This window comes from Megascapheus bottae, chromosome 1 (assembly GCF_031878675.1).
Source record: "Megascapheus bottae isolate mThoBot1 chromosome 1, mThoBot2.hap1, whole genome shotgun sequence".
In the NCBI taxonomy this organism is placed as follows: Eukaryota; Metazoa; Chordata; class Mammalia; order Rodentia; family Geomyidae; genus Megascapheus; species Megascapheus bottae.
The window spans coordinates 69,049,031-69,068,458 of NC_143509.1; the positions used below are offsets into that span (position 1 = coordinate 69,049,031).

At 38.1% G+C, this 19,428-nt stretch overlaps 1 pseudogene; it reads right to left on the bottom strand.

Annotated features, from left to right (window-relative positions):
- Positions 1-13,102: 13,102 nt before the first annotated feature.
- On the bottom strand, positions 13,103-13,497 carry LOC150069395 (large ribosomal subunit protein eL31 pseudogene; annotated as a pseudogene).
- Positions 13,498-19,428: the final 5,931 nt, after the last annotated feature.

Here is a 19,428-nt window from a genome sequence, read left to right on the forward strand (position 1 = left end):
GGGAAAATGTACTTTTCTTAATAATGTATAATAATGGTAGTATAGCTGTTCTTAAGGAAAATGCCACAGTAGATGTAAGATTTGATTGGCTTTAATGTGCTAGTGAACTTTTACAAACTTGAAAGTCCACCACCTCAAACAAGCTTCAGTAAAACTCAGCTATCCACAAGTGCCAGTTCAACATCGGTATCCAGGGAGTGTGTGACTTCAAGGTTGTCTAGCTAGCAAAGTCTGCCAACTCTTCTAACTATTAGTACTTAAATGTGCTACAGAATGCAAATCTAGCTCCTGAGGTTCCAACTCGGTAGCTCTTGATGAATTCATCTCACTTCTGAAGGGTCAAGATTTAAGTCTATAAAAAGAATTTTACTAGATTTTCAAGATCACTTTTAGATTTAAATCTAGCAGTACTACCATTGTGCGTGTGTGTGTGTGTGTGTGTGTGTGTGTGTGTGTGTGTGTGTGTGTGTGATTGAGAGGGCCTTCTTTTAAAATATTGAGTAGGGGCTGGGAGTTTGGCCTAGTGGTAGAGTGCTTGCCTAGCATGCACAAAGACCCAGGTTCAATTCCTCAGTACCACATATATAGCAAAAAGCCAGAGATGGTGCTGTGGCTCAAGTGGTAGAGCTCCAGCCTTGAGAGAAAGAACCCAAGGATAGTGCTCAGGCCCTGAGACCAAGCACAGGACTGGTAATAAATAAATAAATAAATAAATAAATAAATAAATAAATAAATAAATAAATAAATAAATAAAATATTGAGTAGTCACATCATACATAAAGTGATATTTGGAAAATAATTACATCTATATGATTACAGTAGTTATATAGTGACTTTGAACCCACAGTGATGTTCCTTCAGACTGGCAACAAATAAATTCAGCCTGTGAGATGGTGGCAGTGCAGGCCTCTTAGCTCAGCGTGCTCCTCCCCTAGGCAATGTTAGGTATAAAGCAGAGGTAGTAGATAATCAGCTACCAATCCCAGACTGTTCCTTGGTGCTGAGCTATTGCCATGTAAGGCAGCAAGGTTCCCCCTCAAACCGTACAGGTCACCCGAGGTGATCAGACCATGCCTATATAAGGTAGCAAGGCCCTCCCAATCCCTTCAGGTTATATAGGTCACCTCAGACAAAAACGGACTCTTCTTCTCTTGTGAGCCAGTGTGAGAGAAGTGGTCTGCGGGCAGGCAGGCATTAAACGTCTTGCTTTGTTTCCTGTACCTGGATGTCTGCGTGGTTCTTGGCAAAGTCTGCTTATTATCTAACACTGTGTTGACTGTGTTTCAAGCCTGAATGCATTTGTGATACTCTTAATGATTTGATAGTGTAACAAAACGATGCAGTACAATCTCTCCTGTCTCTCTCCTGTCTCCTCTTTCCTCTTTTTCCTACTCTCCTCCCTCTCCCTCCTCTCTCTCCGTTCTCTCCTCTCTCTCTACACCCTCTCTCTTCAGTCCTCTCTCTCTTCTCTCATTCTCTCTCCCTCCTCTCTGTCCTCTGACTGTCCCCTCTCTCTCTACTCTCTGTCCTCTCTCTTCCTTCTCTTCCCTCTCCCCTCACTCATGTTATCTCCTCTATTTCCTTTCTCCTCTCTCTCCACTCGCTCTCCATTCTCGCTTAACTCTCTCCTGTATATTCTCTTTCTCCTCTTTCTCTCCTCTCTCTCTTTTCTGCCCTCTCTCTCTCCGCTCTCTCCTTTCTGTACTCTCCTCAATCTCTCTCCTTTCTCTCTCCTCCCTATCTTTTCTCTCTCCTCTATCTCTATTCTCTGTCCTGTCTCTCTTCCCTCTCTCCTCTGTCCTCTTCCTCTCCTTTCTCCACTCTCTCCCCCCTCTCTCTCCTCTCTCTTGCTGCTCTCTCCTCTTCTTCCTCTGTCTGCCCTCAATCTCTACTGTCTTCTCTATCTCCTCTCCCCCCTCTCTTACTCCTCATTATCTCCTCTCTTTCCTGACTCCCTCCTCTCTCTCTCCTCTCTTTCTCTTCCCTTTTTCCACTCTCTCTCTCCTCTTCCATTTTGTCCACTCTATTTTTTCTCTCTCCGCTCTTTCTCTCCACTCTCCTCTGTCTCTCCTCTCTCATCTATTTCCTTTCTCTCCTTTCTTTCCTCTCTGTCCTCTCTCTAGTCTCTCTGTATCCTCTTTCCCTCCTCACTCTCTCCTCTTTTTCTCCTCTCTCACTCCTCTGTCTCATCTCGATCTCCTCTTTCTCCATTCTGTCCTCTTTATGTTCTCTCTATTCTCTCTCTCCTTCCTTTCTTCTCTCCTCTCCTCTCTGTACTCTCTCTTCTTTCTCTGCTCTCCCTCCACTCTCTGCTCATTCTCCTCTCTTTCCTCACTTTTTCTACACTGTCTCCTCTCCCTGTTACTCAACTTGTCTTTATTCAAATTCATTATTAAAAATCAAAGTATGAATGTTAACTAGGTTAATTGTATGGTACAGAAATTTTCCTAATGCATATTTTATATTTAAAAATTATAAAAATAAATATAAAGGTTTATTTTCCATTTGTCTAGACTTTTCTGTACCTTCATTAGAGAAAGGAAGCTAGATGCCAGTGGCTCACACCTGTAATCCTAGCTACTTAGGAGCCTGAGATCTAGGGATCACAGCTCAAAGCCAGCCCAGGAAGGGACGTCCTTGAAACTCTTATCTACAATCAACCACCAAAAAGCCAGAAGTGGCTCAAGTGGTAGAGCACTAACTTTGAGCACAAAAGCTCAGGGATAGCTCCCAGGCCCTGAGTTCAACACTTAGGACTGGTCCAAGAAAGAGAGACAGAGTGAGGGGGGAGGGAAAGAGAGAGGGAGGGACAGAGGTTAGGGGAGGGAAAGAGACAGGGAGGAAAATATATTTATGAAATTGGGAATTAAGCACTAACTCATCTCCCTGCCTTGGGTCATTTGAGAAGTCATAATGATGAAATCAATTGCCCTTATATATAATGTTTTATAGTTTACATTTATATGCAAAAGCATTAACTCTTTTTTATCCAGCAGAGAAGTGAGCATTTCACTGAGCAGCAGGTCAAAAGAAAGCAAAAGGGCATCTAAAAGAACCTTGCCATATAAGCAATTCCCTCCGGTGGAAAATTGTTTTCCTAAGTTGATAAAAAAAAAAAAAAAAGGCAAGGGAGCCAGGGATAAGAGAGGTGCAGAGCAATCTCAAGCTGCCATCACTAACCTGTGAAAGGAAAAAGGAGCTTCTTTGCAGGGAATTTTTCTACATGGTGGTTTATGCCTTTCTAAGTACCATAACTTAGGACAGGCTAGAAGAGATTGTTAAAGAAGAGGACTGATGAATAAGGAACCCAGTTTCAGAATGAGCATATGAATGTGAGAAGAAACAACACCAAAAAGCCCATGGCAGGAAGTGGCGCTGTAGCTCAAGAGGTAGGGCTGTAGCCTTGAGCTGAAGACCTCAGAGACAACATCCAGGCCCAGAGTTCAAACCTTATAACTCACACACACAAAAAAAGCCCATGGCAGGCAAACTAGTGACTTGTAGGTAGGTAGAGGTAGGTATGAAGTCACCCTGCTTTGAAATACAAGGTGACTATTCAAGACATATGTCTTCAATTTTTTAATGGAATTTGATTTCTTCCAATATAATGAGAAAATTATTTTGACAGCAATAGATATGATGAGGTAAGGGAAAGCAATATAATGTTTGATAGAACCAACTTTTAAAAATTTTACTTTACTGTGATAGAGAGGTGATATAGAGAGAGGTTACATTCACATGCATCCGGCAATAAATATGTTTCCTTTCATACAGTGTCATCTGTTCCCTTATTCTCCCCCATCCCCCCTCCCATCTCTACCCAGGAATTATAGAGTTCCCATTCGTCAATGTCCAGTGCTCTCCACTGCTGCACTTTTTCACCCTTTTCCTCAGATTTGGTGTCCTCTCTCCACCCTCCCATAGATATGCACTTGAATTACACCATATAACAGGTAAAGGATACAGAATCATCAGCAAAAGAAAAAACAAATTAAGAAAAAAGTCCTTTGTTTCCATGTTTTTGGAGTTCATTTTAGTACATATATGAAGAGGTGCTTGGATATGGCACCTGATTCTCTCCTATGACTATCCTCTTTCATTGTCACTGTATCTAGAATCCTGTGTAATTTATCATAACCCAGTGTATTTTAGATGTAACTTCTGCATCTCAGAGAGAATATGCACCATTTGTCTCTCTGATCTTGGCTTACCTCACTTAACATAATTTGCTCTAGTTCCATCCATTTCCCTGCAAATGACATTATTTTTATTATTTCCGATGGCTGTGTAAAATTCTATTTCATATAGGTACCACTCATCTATTGTGGGGCATCTGGGTTGTTTCTCTATCTTTTTTTTTCCTTTGGTTGGTTATGGGGCTTGAACTCTGGGCCTGATCATTATTCCTGAACTCTTCAGATCAAAGCTACTGCCCTTCCCCTTGAGCCACAGCACCACTTCTGGTTTCCTGGTGGTTAATTGGAGATCAAGGTCTCACAGTCTTTAATGCCTGAGCTGGCTTTGAACCCTGATCCTCAGATCTAAGCCTTCTGAGTAGCTAGGATTACAGGTGTGAGTGCCCGGCTTGTTTCTATATCTTGGCTGTTGTGAATAGTGCAGCAATGAGCACGGATGTGCAGGTGTCCTTGTCATAATGCTACGGATAGATGCCTAGGAATGGTATGGCTGGGGTGTCGGGAAGGTCTATGTTTAGTTGTTTGTTTTTTTCTTTGTGGAACCTCCAGACTGTTTTCCAGAGTGGTTGTACTAATTTACAATTCCCCCAGCAGTGCAGTAGAGGATAGAACCATATTTTACATTAAAATTATAAGTATTGTTTCAATACATATTCTGACATAATTATTGGCTCCTCAATATCAAGAAATTTCTATATTTTTATTTTGTAGATGTTTCAAAAGCAAAGCTATGAAAATTCAGGGGAACATGATATATCACCTATTTTACCAGGAAAAATTGCTTATTTTATCAGAGTCATGAAAGTAAATTATTATAGGCCTTATTTTTATATGTAAGGAATTAAAAAATAATCACTATTGACTTTGTTTAACTTTCTAAACCAGTAGGGTTTAGAGACTGTTTTTAAATGTCAAAGTGTAGGCAATTGTTACAAAAATACTCAAATGACATAATCTCAACGTGATGTTATTTTTCAAGAAGTGGAATAGTATGTAGGCAAAATCAGGGAGGCATACTGCGTTAGAACATTTAACTGTCTTCAGCATAGCCAGACTTTGGAAAGCTTCAGACATTGATATCTTATAAAAGTTCTGCTTTGGAAGGAAATTCAAGCAAAGATAATGGTTCTATCCACTTTATGTTGTTCTTGTCTTTTAGGTAAGTTATTCTTTTAAAGGCTTATTGGTTAAGATTTTCTTTCACAACTGTAGTCTCTTGAGGACTGCATGGGTTTTCTACACATTATATCATCCACATTATTACTTAGAGTACTGCCTTCTGTGTGGTAGGTCAAGATGGTATGTAGAGACACTATCAAGTGCTCTGAGAATTCTGGTTATCTAACTTCCAGATAGATAGATACATAACATGCATAGATACATAGATACATACATAGATACATAGATACATACATACATACATACATACATACATACATACATGTATATATGTAGTACTTGGTGTTCAGCAACACTGGTCTAGAAAATGGACATTGTATAGTGTCTATCAATTGAGCATTAAAATTTCTTGCTCATGAAATGTCTAACCATAGTACTAGACACTGAAAATACCAGAATCTCAATTTTCAAGTTAATAACAATTATTTATAAAGCCTTTAAACTAAAAAAAAATTCTTGACATATTTTGTTAATTTTGATAAATAAGCTACTTCATTATTTGTGATACAAACTCCACTGATTAGTTTACCCTATAAGTACAAGTTGTGAAAAAGCAGAGATCACTCAGTATCTAACAGTCTATGTGTGACAAGAAAGGTAGCATTTGCAATGAGAGTCATATCATGACATCAATTTTTAAAAACTAAAAGTTGTATGGGCCTGGAGTTTAGCCTAGTGGTAGAGTGCTTGCCTAGCACGCACAAGGACCCGGGTTCAATTCCTTGGTACCACATACACAGAAAAAAGTGTGGTGCTGTGGTTCAAGTGGTAGAGCTCTAGTCTTGAGAAAGTCCAAGGACAGTGCTCAGGCCCTGAGTTCATGGCCCAGGACTGGCAAAAAAAAAAAAAAAAAAAAATTAAAAGTTGTTTCTTTTCTGAGAAACTTAGCTGTAGTGGCAGCTTGTTATTTACAATATGAACTGAGCAGATTTGATCTATTCTGTGTTTTCCAACAGCTTTAATAGTAGTTAATGATAGTTGGGCGCTGTGGTTCACACCTGTGATGCTAGCTACTCAGGAAGCTGAGATCTGAGGATCAAGGTTCAAAGCCAGCCAGGGCACAAAAGGACCTGAGACTCTTATCTCCAATTAACCTCTAGAAAATGATAAGTGGGGCGTGGCTCAAGGGTAGGGTGGTAGCCTTGAACTGAAGAGCTCAGGGACAGGGCCCATGTCGAGTTCAAGCTCCATGACCCACCAAAAAAAAAAAAAAAAAAAAAAAAAAAGAGTGGTTAGTGAGAAATGTACAAGAAATGCCCCAAAGATGTTGATTCTTAAAGTAGCCCATGTTTTACTTGAGTAGAACATCACCAGGATCCTTTTTAATCCTCATACAGCCTAGCCCAAGGACTCCCAACGCGTGGGTGGTTAGCTGAGAGGACACAATTGTAAGGGGCCATCTTTTATGGCAAACAAGAAAAGGGAAAAATACTAGAAAAATGTGATGGGAAGGGACATTTTGGAAAGTTATCATTGCCTACAGTCTACTGAAATTACTGCCATATATTTCACAAACACATCACCCAGACACACCCAGACATGGACATACAGACATACACACACAGAGACACAAATACCACCTTTAGGTAAGACAACTATTTATTATGTGCCTACCATTTATAAGCTAGGAAAATTCATTTAGGCAGATGGATTCACTCACGTTGAGAAGAATGATCTTCTTAATAAAAACCATAAATATTAAAAGACCTTTAAAGGCTAAGACATTATGGACACTATACTTTATCAGGTAATCATAAAACAAATACAGAAAAACTATATTGATTATTAATTTTTAAGTGTATGACCATCCTTCCAAATCCACATAAACATAAATGATGTTTTTTCAAAGATTTTTATAATATAGTAACCCCAAGATTATGAAAGAATTCATATATTATTATACCTTTACAAAAAATAATTATCCTATGGAATAAACCATAACAAAAAATAGAAATAACAATAGTTAGGACTGGATAGAAAAACTAGAATAGAGACGACTCATGTCAAGTTAGGAGAGGAAAAATAAATGGGAAGGAATTCTCCTGACATCTATATAAGAAACATCAGGGGTAAAAAAAACTAGCTTTTAATCAATACATAATCAAGGTAGTTGAGGATATAAATATATAAAACTGAAAAAAATTATAGCTATGCAAACAAATACCTAAAACCAAAACTAATACAGAGACCAAGAAATATAAAGACATGCATAACTTATTTAAAATGGAGAAATACAGATGAAAATAACTAGTATTGCCTATTTTTTTCTGCCAAATTTTGTTAGCGAATATGCATTGAGAAGTTATTCTTACGTTGGAGATCAATCTAATACTTGATTTCTGGAAGGAAATTTGGGAATAGGTTTTTTGGGGTTTTTTTTTGCCAGTCTTGGGGCTTGTCCTTAGACTTTCTCAAGGCTAGAGCTCTACCACATAAGCCTCAGCACCACTTTTAGCTTTTTCTATGTATGTGGTACGTAGGAATCGAACCTGGGTCTTCGTGCATGCTAGGCAAGTGCTCTACCACTAGGCCAAACTCCCGGCCTCTGGGAATAGTTTTAAAAAAAATCTATGGAAATGTTTGTGTGCTTTGATCCGGTGTATCCTCCCACAAACTGTTTTAAGAAAAGTGTGTGAGGTATATATAGACATTTGTGAGAGCATTTATCAGTAAATATTGTAAGTACCCAAATAAGTTGAAAATATACTATTACTATTCAATGACTAAAAATGTGCTTTAAGGAATATTTAATGAAGGAGGAAAATGTTCATCAGTCCATTGAATGGCAAAGACAAGGTTAGAATGACATATAGAGCCAAATGCCAGTGACTCATGTCTGTAATCCTAGCTCAGGAGGCTGAGGTCTGAGGATTGCAGTAGGAATCCCTCCAGAGCAGGATGAGACACTAATCACCAACTAAGTAGTAAAAAAAGCTAAAAGGAGAACTGTGGCTCCAGTGGTAGAGTACTAGCATTGAGTAAAAAAAAAAAAGAGGCTCAGGGACAGCATGATTCCCAGAGATTTTTACTAGTTAACATCTGATAATGTCCATAAAAGAAATGCAAATCAATACAACAGTGGGATTCTACCACACTCCAGTTAGTATGGCCCTTATGAAGAAAACTAAGGATAACAGATGTTGGTGGAAATGTAAACTTGTTTAGCCACTCTGGAAAGCACTATGCAGGTTCCTCAAAGGACTAAATGTAGACCTTCTCTATGACCCAACAATTCTACTGTTGGGCATTTATCCAATAGATCACCAACAAGGACACACCAGAGCTACCAACATAACCATTGCAGCATTGTTTACCATAGTTAAGATATGGAGCCAACCCAAATTTTCCTCAGTGCATCAAGAAAATGTGGTATATGTACATAATGGAATTCTATGATTTGTTTATTTATTTTTGTCAATCGGGGGGCTTGAACTCAGGGCCTCGCACTGTCCTTGGACTTTTCTCAAGGCTAGAGCTCTACCACAGCACCACTTCCAGCTTTTTTCTAGGTCTGTGGTACCTAGGAATTGCACCTGGGCCTTCTTGCATGCTAGGCAAGCACTCTACCACTAGGCCAAACTCCTGGCCCAGAAGAATAATACTGTACCATTCATAAGGAAATGGAAAGACTTGGAAAAAAAAAAAACATATTAGGCCCAAAGAAACAGAGTTGCATGGTTTCATTCATTCGTTGTAACTAGAATGAGCCTACAAATCTATAAGTAAACACAATAGATAGTAAAAGGTAAAAAATATACTTGGGGGGCTGGGAATTTGGCCTAGTGGTAGAGTGCTTGCCTAGCATGCAGAAGACCCAGGTTCAATTCCTCGGTACCACATACATAGAAAAAAAAAGCCAGAAGTGGTGCTGAGGTTCAAGTGGTAGAGCTCTAGCTTTGAGAAAGTCCAAGGACAGTGCTCAGGCCCTGAGTCCAAGCCCCAACTGGCAAATAAATAAATAAATAAATAAATAAATAAATATATATATATGCTTGGACATGATAAATTATATAGAATTCTAAACATTCACATAGTAAGACCAAAGGAAGGCTATTCTAGGAAAGGATGACGAAGGCTCAATAGCTATGTGCATATAATCATATAAAATATTTACTAAAATTAACTCCAAGAAATGGAAACAGAGGTCTTTTTGATATTTTGTCTGCTTTTCCTCCTTTGCTCCTTTGGTATTTTTTTTCTTGTGCTTTTGTCTTGTATGTTAGTTGATCTGTTTGGAGGAAGGTATGAAGAACACAGGCATAGTAGAACAAAGAATGAACAAATGCAGCCGTGATACTCACTAGACACTGTGCTGAAAATAAACTATACAATTTTGAGGGAAGGATCAGGAAGGAAAAACTGGGAGAAAATGAGGGAAGAGGTGACATTGTTCAAAAAGAAATACACTCATTACCTGACTGATATAACTGTAACCATCCTGTATATCACCTTTGCAATAACAATTTAAAAACAAGCCCTGAGACTGGCATTAAATCTATATCTATCTATGTATATCTATTTATAAGTTTTTGGTTTAACTATTTATAATGTTCACAGAAAGTATTAAAATAATTACATTAAAATATAATAGTTTTATTTATAGTAGTAGGGTTTTAAATGATCTCTATTTTAAGCAGATTTGTGTTCTTCAAATAATTCTACAATTAGTTATATTTGAGAAGTCAAATCTTGTCATTAGAAGGATGATTCTTCAATTAATTTCTCACACAAGATAACACATTTAATAAATAACCTTAACATAACATGGCTCCAGCTGTACTAAGGAAGTAATAACAAATACTCATTTAGTCCATTCTAAAAATCTTAGAATTAGATAGAAATGCTGTTAATGATCCCAGTTAGAAAAGGAAGATACTGAAGATGAGAAACTAATTCTTCCTAGAATTCAGTTAATTTAAAAAGCGTATTTTATTTTTTTCAGCATACAGTAATTAACTATGAATTTTATTAGGCATTTAGGCATTAGATATAAAATACTTAAAATTGCTCCCACATTTGTAATCCAGTAGTAAATGACATTATTTCAACAATTGGTATTTTTCAGTTAGTAGGATATGTGCTGGGAGTGGTATGCCATGAGAACTACACAGAAAATATGAGTTGGAAGCACTTGGAACTGCCAATATTAGCCATTTTTGTACTTAAAAATAATATTTTATTTGTTTATTGTAATGTATTTAAGCCTAACTGCTTATAATAGGGAGGTAAATCTTGAGATATAAGACGATTACCAGGGTGATGATGTAAATATTCATGTGGAATCAAGAGACAAAAACTGAAGAAACAATTAGCAGGGACAATTTACTATGAAGGATTACAAACTACAACAGGTGACTAATGAAGGATTAGCTAGTATGCAACAGAACTCTAAATAATATAAAAAAGAGTATCAGGAGGAGCCTATCCCTACCCATCCCTAACACCGAGATCAAATTCCTCAGAACAAGTGCCTGATCCTTGCTGCCACAGATTTGAGACTTTGTTGAAGAGGTTATAGGCATGACTTGGTGAAGGGCAAAGAAGATGCTGTCATAGAAGTCCTGTAAACACCTTCCCTAGGGTGCAAGAAAAAGCTATGTCTCAGTCACTGAGTGCATTTTACTAGGAAACAGTCCCAGCTAATGCTAGGGAGACTGATGACTTCTCCTTGCTACACTGGAGATGTTGACTGAGCTTTCAGGAGCCTGGTGATGGAGAATCCTCCAAGAGCCTGGGAAGTGGGTATCTGGGAAGTCATTACAATGCCTTGTAGTCTGGTACTAGCTGAAGTAGCACACATTATAAGAAAGAAAATCCCTTCCTCCTGCAGTCTTTCCACTGCCCTCTGTTGACAGAGTTTAGCATTTTGTCAGCTACAAATAAAAATGATTTAAAAAGCCAACTGTATTTTTATACAACAGGCAATGAAAAGTGAATCTGGAATTGAAGAAAAAAAGTTGATAAGTGGTATAATGGAGACTATTTTCGACCTAGTGGGAAAGATGTGAGAAGACATGCAAAGAACACCTAGTGTCATGATGGATTAGATAACCTGGAAGGGAATGACACTTCCACTATAAAACAAACAAAATGGTGGGGAGTTTGGCCTAGTGGTAGAGTGCCTGCCTAGCATGTATGAAGACCTGGGTTTGATTCCTCGGAACCACATACATAGAAAACAGCCGAAAGTGGTGCTGAGGCTCGAGGTAGAGCACTAGCCTTGAGAAAGTCCAAGGACAGTGCTCAGGCCCTGAGCTCAAGTCCAAGACTGGCAAATAAAAACCCCAAACAAACAAACAAAAAACCTGAAATGGTAGTAGATACACACACATGTAGATACACACACACACACACACACACACACACACACACACATTTAAATGTATCAGTGAGATGACAAAAAAGTTAGGAAATCTCAGATGCTAAAACTAATTGAAGGCATGAACTTGGACACTGACAACATCTTTAATTTTGGCAACATTTACAAAATGTTTTAAATTTGAACTTCTACGTCAAGGTTTTGTGGAGTACAGGGTTGACAGGTTCAAGGTACTCTCAAATTGAGGAAGCATCTTATGTTTCAGTAGGATATGGCCTGTGCTATCTAGAGTAAAGTAGATATGGAGAAGAAATTATACTTATTCAGTACAGCAATGAAAAACCCACCTTGCACCTCATTTCCTAAGGGAAATCCAAGAACAGTTCATATTCTGTTCCTGACTGAATAACAAAATCACCTGTCAGAATTCATAATCATAAATTGACCAATGGAGGGTACAGCCTGAGTTTACACCATCTATATAGTGAAATTAAGTTCAAAATGATACCAAGATTGTACTCTTCCTATAAGATCTGGAAAATGTTAATTGAAGAAAAGTACCTTCAATTCAGACTTCAAAAAAGTATCGTATCTGAGTACAAAAAACTACTAGATCATCATCCTCATCATCAAAAAAAGTAACCAGACATATTGAGAAAGTCAGAAGAAATAAAAAATAGATGAAAGCTTTATGCATATTATCCACGCTTATACATAAATAATTATTAGGGATTTAAAGAAAAAAATGACAAAAGATGATCAGGATGATCTGAAAATGAATCAAGTCTTGAAAAAAAATTCAATAGGTGAATTTAAAAACAGGTGAAATACTCCTACATCAGAAGTAGTAAAGTGACAGAACAGAATCTTATGCAGAATGTAGTATAGAGATATAAAGAAATAGAAAATATGAGGACACATGGAGTGTCTGTGTACTCAAATTCATACCAAATTTGAATTCCAGTAAGAAGGGGGGAAACTGATCATTTGGAACAGGATTCTTGACGGGCTGAGAGTTGTTAAAGGCACAAAAAGATTAATGAATATATGAATTACACAATGATGAAAACTAGGTGGCTAATGAATACATATTTTATTGGTCTTCCAGATAGACACATTTTATATTTCCAAAATCCATACATACTTCTGTATGTCTACAAATCAGACTTTCAGTGTTTTCATTGTCTTTATCATACATTTGAGTGTCCCCCTTTGGTAGCATGTTAAACCATTTATATCATGGTTCTGTCTTACTTATTCAACCTTATTTTTCACCTACTTTATCAGTGTATTGAAGCTATTTTAGACAGTCTTAATGACTAAAGTGTTAATTTAGTATTTCGGCCTCATCTCCCCATATTTCTCTCTTTTTTTAAAAAAGCAATTTTATAGTTTTGACATTCACTTGTTAGTTCTCATGCACACTGACTATCTGCAGATTTTTGAATGTGGTAACAAGAACATAGGTTGCCAGAGTACAGAGTTTGTTTGGTGAGGCTTTATCCTCATTGTGCTTTCTGGATAACCACGCCTGGATCTGATCTGGGACATTCCTTCTTTCTTTGACCCAGACAGCTTTGTTGAGCCTGGTATGGATGCACCATGGGGAGTTCCCCATCTCTTTCCTGGCAAGCTTCTGGATTTCTTTGAATGCGCAAGGAGCACGCCTCTTAAAGCCCACTCCATGGACGCGCTTATGAACGCTGATGGTATATTCTCAGGTCTCCACCTCGTTGATGGCAGAAAGGCCCTTTTTCTTACCACCCTTCTTTGCGGGAGCCATTCTGTGGGGCCAAGTTGGAAAGGAAGAGTGCTACGGATTGTGGGATGGAAAGTTCATAGTTTTTGCTTTTTAAAAAAATGTCCTTATGGGGCTGGGAGGGTGGCCTAGTGGTAGAGTGCTTGCCTAGAATGCATGAAGCCCCGTGTTTGATTCCCAGTACCACACACGGAGAAAAAACTGGAAGAGGAGCCGCAAATTATGTTGTAGAGTAGTAGCCTTGAGATAGCCTAAGGACAGTGCTCAGGCCCCAGGGCTGGCTAAAAACAAAAACAACAACAACAAAATTTCCTTAAGTCTAAACTTCAAGATTATATTCATGTGTAGATTTTCTTGTCTCCATCCCAGTGTAATTAAAAATTCTTTCTGCTTTCTTATGGTATTTATTCATCATCTAAGCCTGTTGTAACATGTGTCACAGTTCAACATGTCTCCCTATCAAATAGAAGACAGACACTAAAAATGAATAAGACGCTATCTTATTTATTTGTATACTAAACTTCTAACAAAATTTCTTTGAAAATTGCAGGTGCACAGTAATATTTACAAATTCACAGTCCCAAAATCACAGTCTCTTTCACAGAATAAATAAACTAAAAGGAAGTTTACAGAAGACGGTGTTATTTGATCTCAAAAAACACCACTAACATGATCATCTAATTGACAAATATGAATCTTTTTCACACTAGGAATAATGGAAGTAAAAGTTCATCTAAGAAAGCATAATCATTTTCATGTACAAAAGAGACTATACCAATCAAAACAATTGAAAAATAATTGGTGGTTATACTTAGCTGTAGAATGAATAGCAGAAGTATACTATTCATTTTGCAGGTCAGCATTATAACCTCAGATGTGAATTTGTAAGTGGATTATTCTGCACTATAAATACAATCCTACAAATGTGTTAGAAAATTGCTATGTTATGAGATAGAGACAAGATAACATAATTAAAATCTATCAACAGATGAGGTAGTTTGTCGTACCATAGTCCTAATAAATTTGTGATATTTATTAGATTCTTGGTTTGCAAAGCACAAATATTACAAGAAATAAACAAGAAAGAGGGGCTGGGAGTTCAGCCTATTGGTAAGAGTGCTTGCCTAGCATGCGTGAAGACCAAGGTTTGATACACAGAAAAAGGCTGAAAGTAGTGCTGTGGCTCAAGAGATAGGGCTCTAGACTTGAGAAAGCGCAAGGACAGTGCTCAGGCCCTGAGCTCAAGCCCAGGACTGGCAAGAAAAAAAAGAAAGAAAAAAGAAATAAACAGAAAATAAATATGTAGATCAGGATAAGGAGCCAAAAGAAAAGTTACATTACTGCACATCAAAGTAATGCAAATTATCATGTCAATGAGCTATTTAATTATCAGTTGGAGTTTAAAAATATATACTATTAAGTATTTTAAAGGAACAAAATTTATCATGTTTGCATTAGTTCCAAATATATCTGCAAATAACAAATCTTTTTTTTCTTCTTAGCATGATAAATTACTATGAATCACAAAATGGTGCATAGTTTTCTACCTTTTAGCTACATAAGCAAAACTGGTGTAAAGACATGGTGCATTTCTATAAGTAATAGCAGACCACTACAGAAGTTATTCTGAAAGATAGACACCACTCCCATCACATTGACAACCATTGTAATAAGGCATGTTAGAGATGACAAGCACTCCTTTACACAGCTTTCTTGAAGAATTTGACCCTCCACAAGTTTGGGGGACATAGACTTTTATACATTCCTTTAGCAATAGTATATTAGGTGTTGGACCAGAAAATCAACCCTATGACTGGGTGACCAGCCCCAATACTAAATATATAAGGCCAGATAGCATTCACCAGTGAGAGCCATTGATTGTGGGCCATAAATATATCATCATAAACAGGCAAACAGTACTTATATGGTTTGGAAAAGAGAAAGAGATGGAGAAATAACTGGCAATGGGTTTTGTTACCTTTCTAATTCTCTGTCTATTCCAGGTGTGAGACTTGGTAATTCTTGTCCTTGGATTCTGCAATTTCCTTACATTTGGCCTTGACCATTGGGATGGAGACTTTAAAAAGTTAATTATTACAGGTCTGCATATTTGAATTTGTAAAGATCTGGCTTATCTGAGAAATATATAGTTTATTAAAATGCTTTAAAATATACACAGATTGTATAACATTTTTGGCACATTTATTCTTTGCTAAGGTGTAAGAAATAAGGGTTTGGGGTTTCAAGTTTGTATTAGTACTCATTTCAGATTATATTTCAATGGCCCATTCTAGGAGCTGAAGAGACATTTCCTGTAAAGAGGCAGATGTGACTATTTCAGGTTTTGTAGGCCATTGGTCTTTTGCAGCTTCTGCTCTTGAGTGGGAAAGCATTGCTGCAAAAGACATATATAGAAAAAACGTCAATGAGTGAGGGAGGCCCAATAAAAGAAGCACTGGTCAGATTTGCCTCTTGTCTGTAATTTGCTAGTCCCTGGATTAGGTAATATAAGCCTTTGGTTATAAGTAACTTTAAGTGTTCTTCAGAGATTCTCTGAGAGATTGGGATATATCCAGTGTTTTGAGGACTCCAGGTTTTCTAGTTGAAAAAAAAGTAAAATTTGGGGGATGTAAAAGTAGAATTTGATGAAAAATAACTTCAAATTAATTGAGATTAACTATAGTGAAGTAATAAAGGTAGTGCCTTCCACAGATTGTTTTCAGCAAATATTGTCTGTTTCAGACTTAAGCATTGAAGAGATAACAAGGGAAGGAAAACCCCACAGGAAATTAGTAATAAATGCCATTGTTATTCCTGAAAGGCACATGGAAAACAAGACTGTGTTTCATCAACTCTATATTTCATTGGCCACCTATTCAATAAGAAGCTTAAAAACATTTAAAGCATCAATAAATTAACTGCTGGGAGCTATAAATACCCTATAACAAGAGGGAGAAAATAAATCACAAGGTAATTACTAAGAACTGTAACTGTAACTTGGTATAATGTTTTATATAAAAGATGTATTCAGCTGAGCATGGTAATCTCAGCATGGCAAATTCCCTTGAAACTAAGCATTTGGAAGGCTAAGCCAAGAGGGTGGCAACTTGGAGGTCAACCTGGTCTGCATAGGGAGCTCCTATCTGAAACAAAACAAACAAACCCCCCACAAATATACACAAAAACATGGCATTGGCTTCATCATGAACATAAGAACTCACAAGCCAAGACTATCAGTTCAGGTGCATTGGGTTCTGAGTGAAGAATCTTATTGTCTGGCTACTAAATAGAGTATAGCTGGCTTTAAGTTTCTAATAAAATCTTGACTGGAAAGATTAGAGATATACAAGACTCAGGAAGCTACACACTTCCCTCCTGTTGTGTTTCTTCTTGAAAGAAAAAAGAAGTCAAAGATTAAATGACTGAGAGAGGCTAAAATCATTGTGCACCTGAACACAATCTGAAGTTATCTTCTAGATTGCAGATAAGTGCATTAAAAAGAAGTTATCCCATGCATAGTGGGAGGAAGCCTTATGTTTAAGAGACCTTCACCCTATTTGTTCTGAAAATGTGTGGTCTTTGAAACATAAGAATGTTCATCCAGAAGTTTTGTCAGGAGTTCAGATCTCACAGTGAATGATGCTATCACTTTAATTTTGGCTGCACTGGGAGCAGGAGTGGATTGGTGAATTGAGTACCCAGAGAGGAAGGCTATTTCCCTCTCATACAAATGGAGAATTTAGTTAAAACAAATTCATTCATGCCAGGAGTTTGGCCTAGCGGTAGAGTGCTTGCCTAGCATGCACGAAGACCAGGGTTTGATTCCTCAATACCTCATACATAGAAAAAAAGCCAGAAGTGGTGCTGAGGCTCAAGTGGTAGAGCTCTAGCCTTGAGAAAGTCCAAGGACAGTGCTCAGGCCCTGAGCTCAAGCCCAGGACTGGCAAAAAAAAAAAAAAAAACATCATTCATTGCAGCTACTCGGTCATGCTGGTGGGTCCTCAGAGTTAGCCAGCAGCAGCTCCAGACACTTACTCACCTGGTTGCTGTTGGGAGCTGAGTCTTTCTGTTTCCTGTGGAAACATAAACTGTTCTCTGGGAAACGAAAGGTCTCAAGTGAGCTAGACTCCAAGCCAATGTCCATGTCTAACAGAGTTAAATCACCTGCATCAACAATTAACATGCAGATGTCTGTTTTTCAAATTTAACTAGAAGCTCACAGAAATCTAGTGCAATATAAGTTGTTGGTGGGAGGCTGTGTCTAAAACTGCATTGTGTGTGTGTATGCATGTGTGTGTGTGTGTGTGTGTGTGTGTGTGTGTGTGTGTGTGTGTGCATATGTGCTGGCCCTGGAAATTAAACTTCTGGCCTAAGGGCTATCTCTTAGCTTTTGTGCTCAAGGCTGGTGCTCTACTACCAATTGAGCTCTACTTCCAGCTTTCTGGTGGTTAATAAAAATGAGACTCAGAGACTTGCCTATTGGTTTCCTTTTTTTTTTTTTTTTGGCCAGTCCTGGGCTTGAGCTCAGGGCCTGAGCACTGTCTTTGGATTTTCTCAAGGCTAGAGCTCTACCACTTGAGCCTCAGCACCACTTCCGGCTTTTTTCTATGTATATGGTATGGAGGAATCAAACCTGGGTCTTTGTGCATGCTAGGCAAGCACTCTACCATTAGGCCAAACTCCAGGCCCCTGGTTTCCATTTTATTTTCAAAGAATATACTCATTTCTTCCACATATCAATGTCTGTTAAGAATTGGTAACATAGTAAAATTAACAGAGTTGATGTCGAGATGCAAAGGCCTGAAAAATCTATGGATGATTATCGCTCTCATTCAGCCTACCCACATGTTTGGAGAGCACTTCTGGTGTATTCTCACCAAGTCATACACAGGAAGTGTCCAGGTAACGTTAGGGTTTCCTTCACTAATCCTCAGCCACCCACACACCCCCTCTCACTCCCTCTCTCTTCTTTTTCTTTGGACTATAAATTGCTATGCTGGTGCATGGTTCTTTCTCAGAGAGTAGTTGGTTTCCAGTCTTGATCCTCAGATCTCAGCCTCATGAGTAGCTAGGATTACAGGAGTGAGCCACTTCAAGCATTTAAGCACCCGGCCAGTCAATCTATTTCTTTCTTTTTTTAAAAAAAAATCTTATTGTGGGGATAATGTATAGAGGGGTTACAGTTACATTCGTCAGGTAGTAGGTGAATTACTTTTTGCTCATGATACTCCAGCCAGTCAATCTATTTCTAAGCTTTGGAAGAACCTCCATTCTGATTTCCATAGTGGGTACCCTAATTTATATTCCTACTAAAATATAGTACATTTCTTTTCCCCACATCTTCACCAGCATTACTTGTTGATTGTTTTCTTGATGGTAGTGATTCTTATTTTGATCTGCATTTCCTTTATGCCTATGGATGCTGACTATTTCTTCATGTATCCCCTCCTCCACCTCCACCTCGTCCTCCTCGTCCTCCTCGTCCTCCTCCTCCTCCTCCTCCTCCTCCTCCTCCTCCTCCTCCTCCTCCTTCTTCTTCTTCTTCTTCTTCTTCTTCTTCCTCTTCCTCTTCCTCTTCCTCTTCATTTTATTGAAAAGGGATGAGCAGACGCTTATAGTTACATACTTATGGTAATGAGTACATTAGTTTTTGTTCATTGTTGCCCCAGCCCTCATTTTTTCCTGCTTACCCTTGCCTACTTCCCTCTCACCACAGTTCTAAGGCTCATAGCCAATACAGAGTCAAGTGAGCATCAGTGTTGCATTGGTCCATCTTTTGTCCTGCTGCTTCTGTGATTCCCTTTTCCTACCATATTTTGAGAAATCTTATATACAAGACACAGGTACAGAAAACTAAGCGTAATGAAAAAGAAGGGAGGGCACTACATTCAGAACACAATAAAAAACCTCTTGTTTTCATATGTTGGAGTTCATGTTGATACACTTCATTACACATATAGTCCTAGGCTCTATAC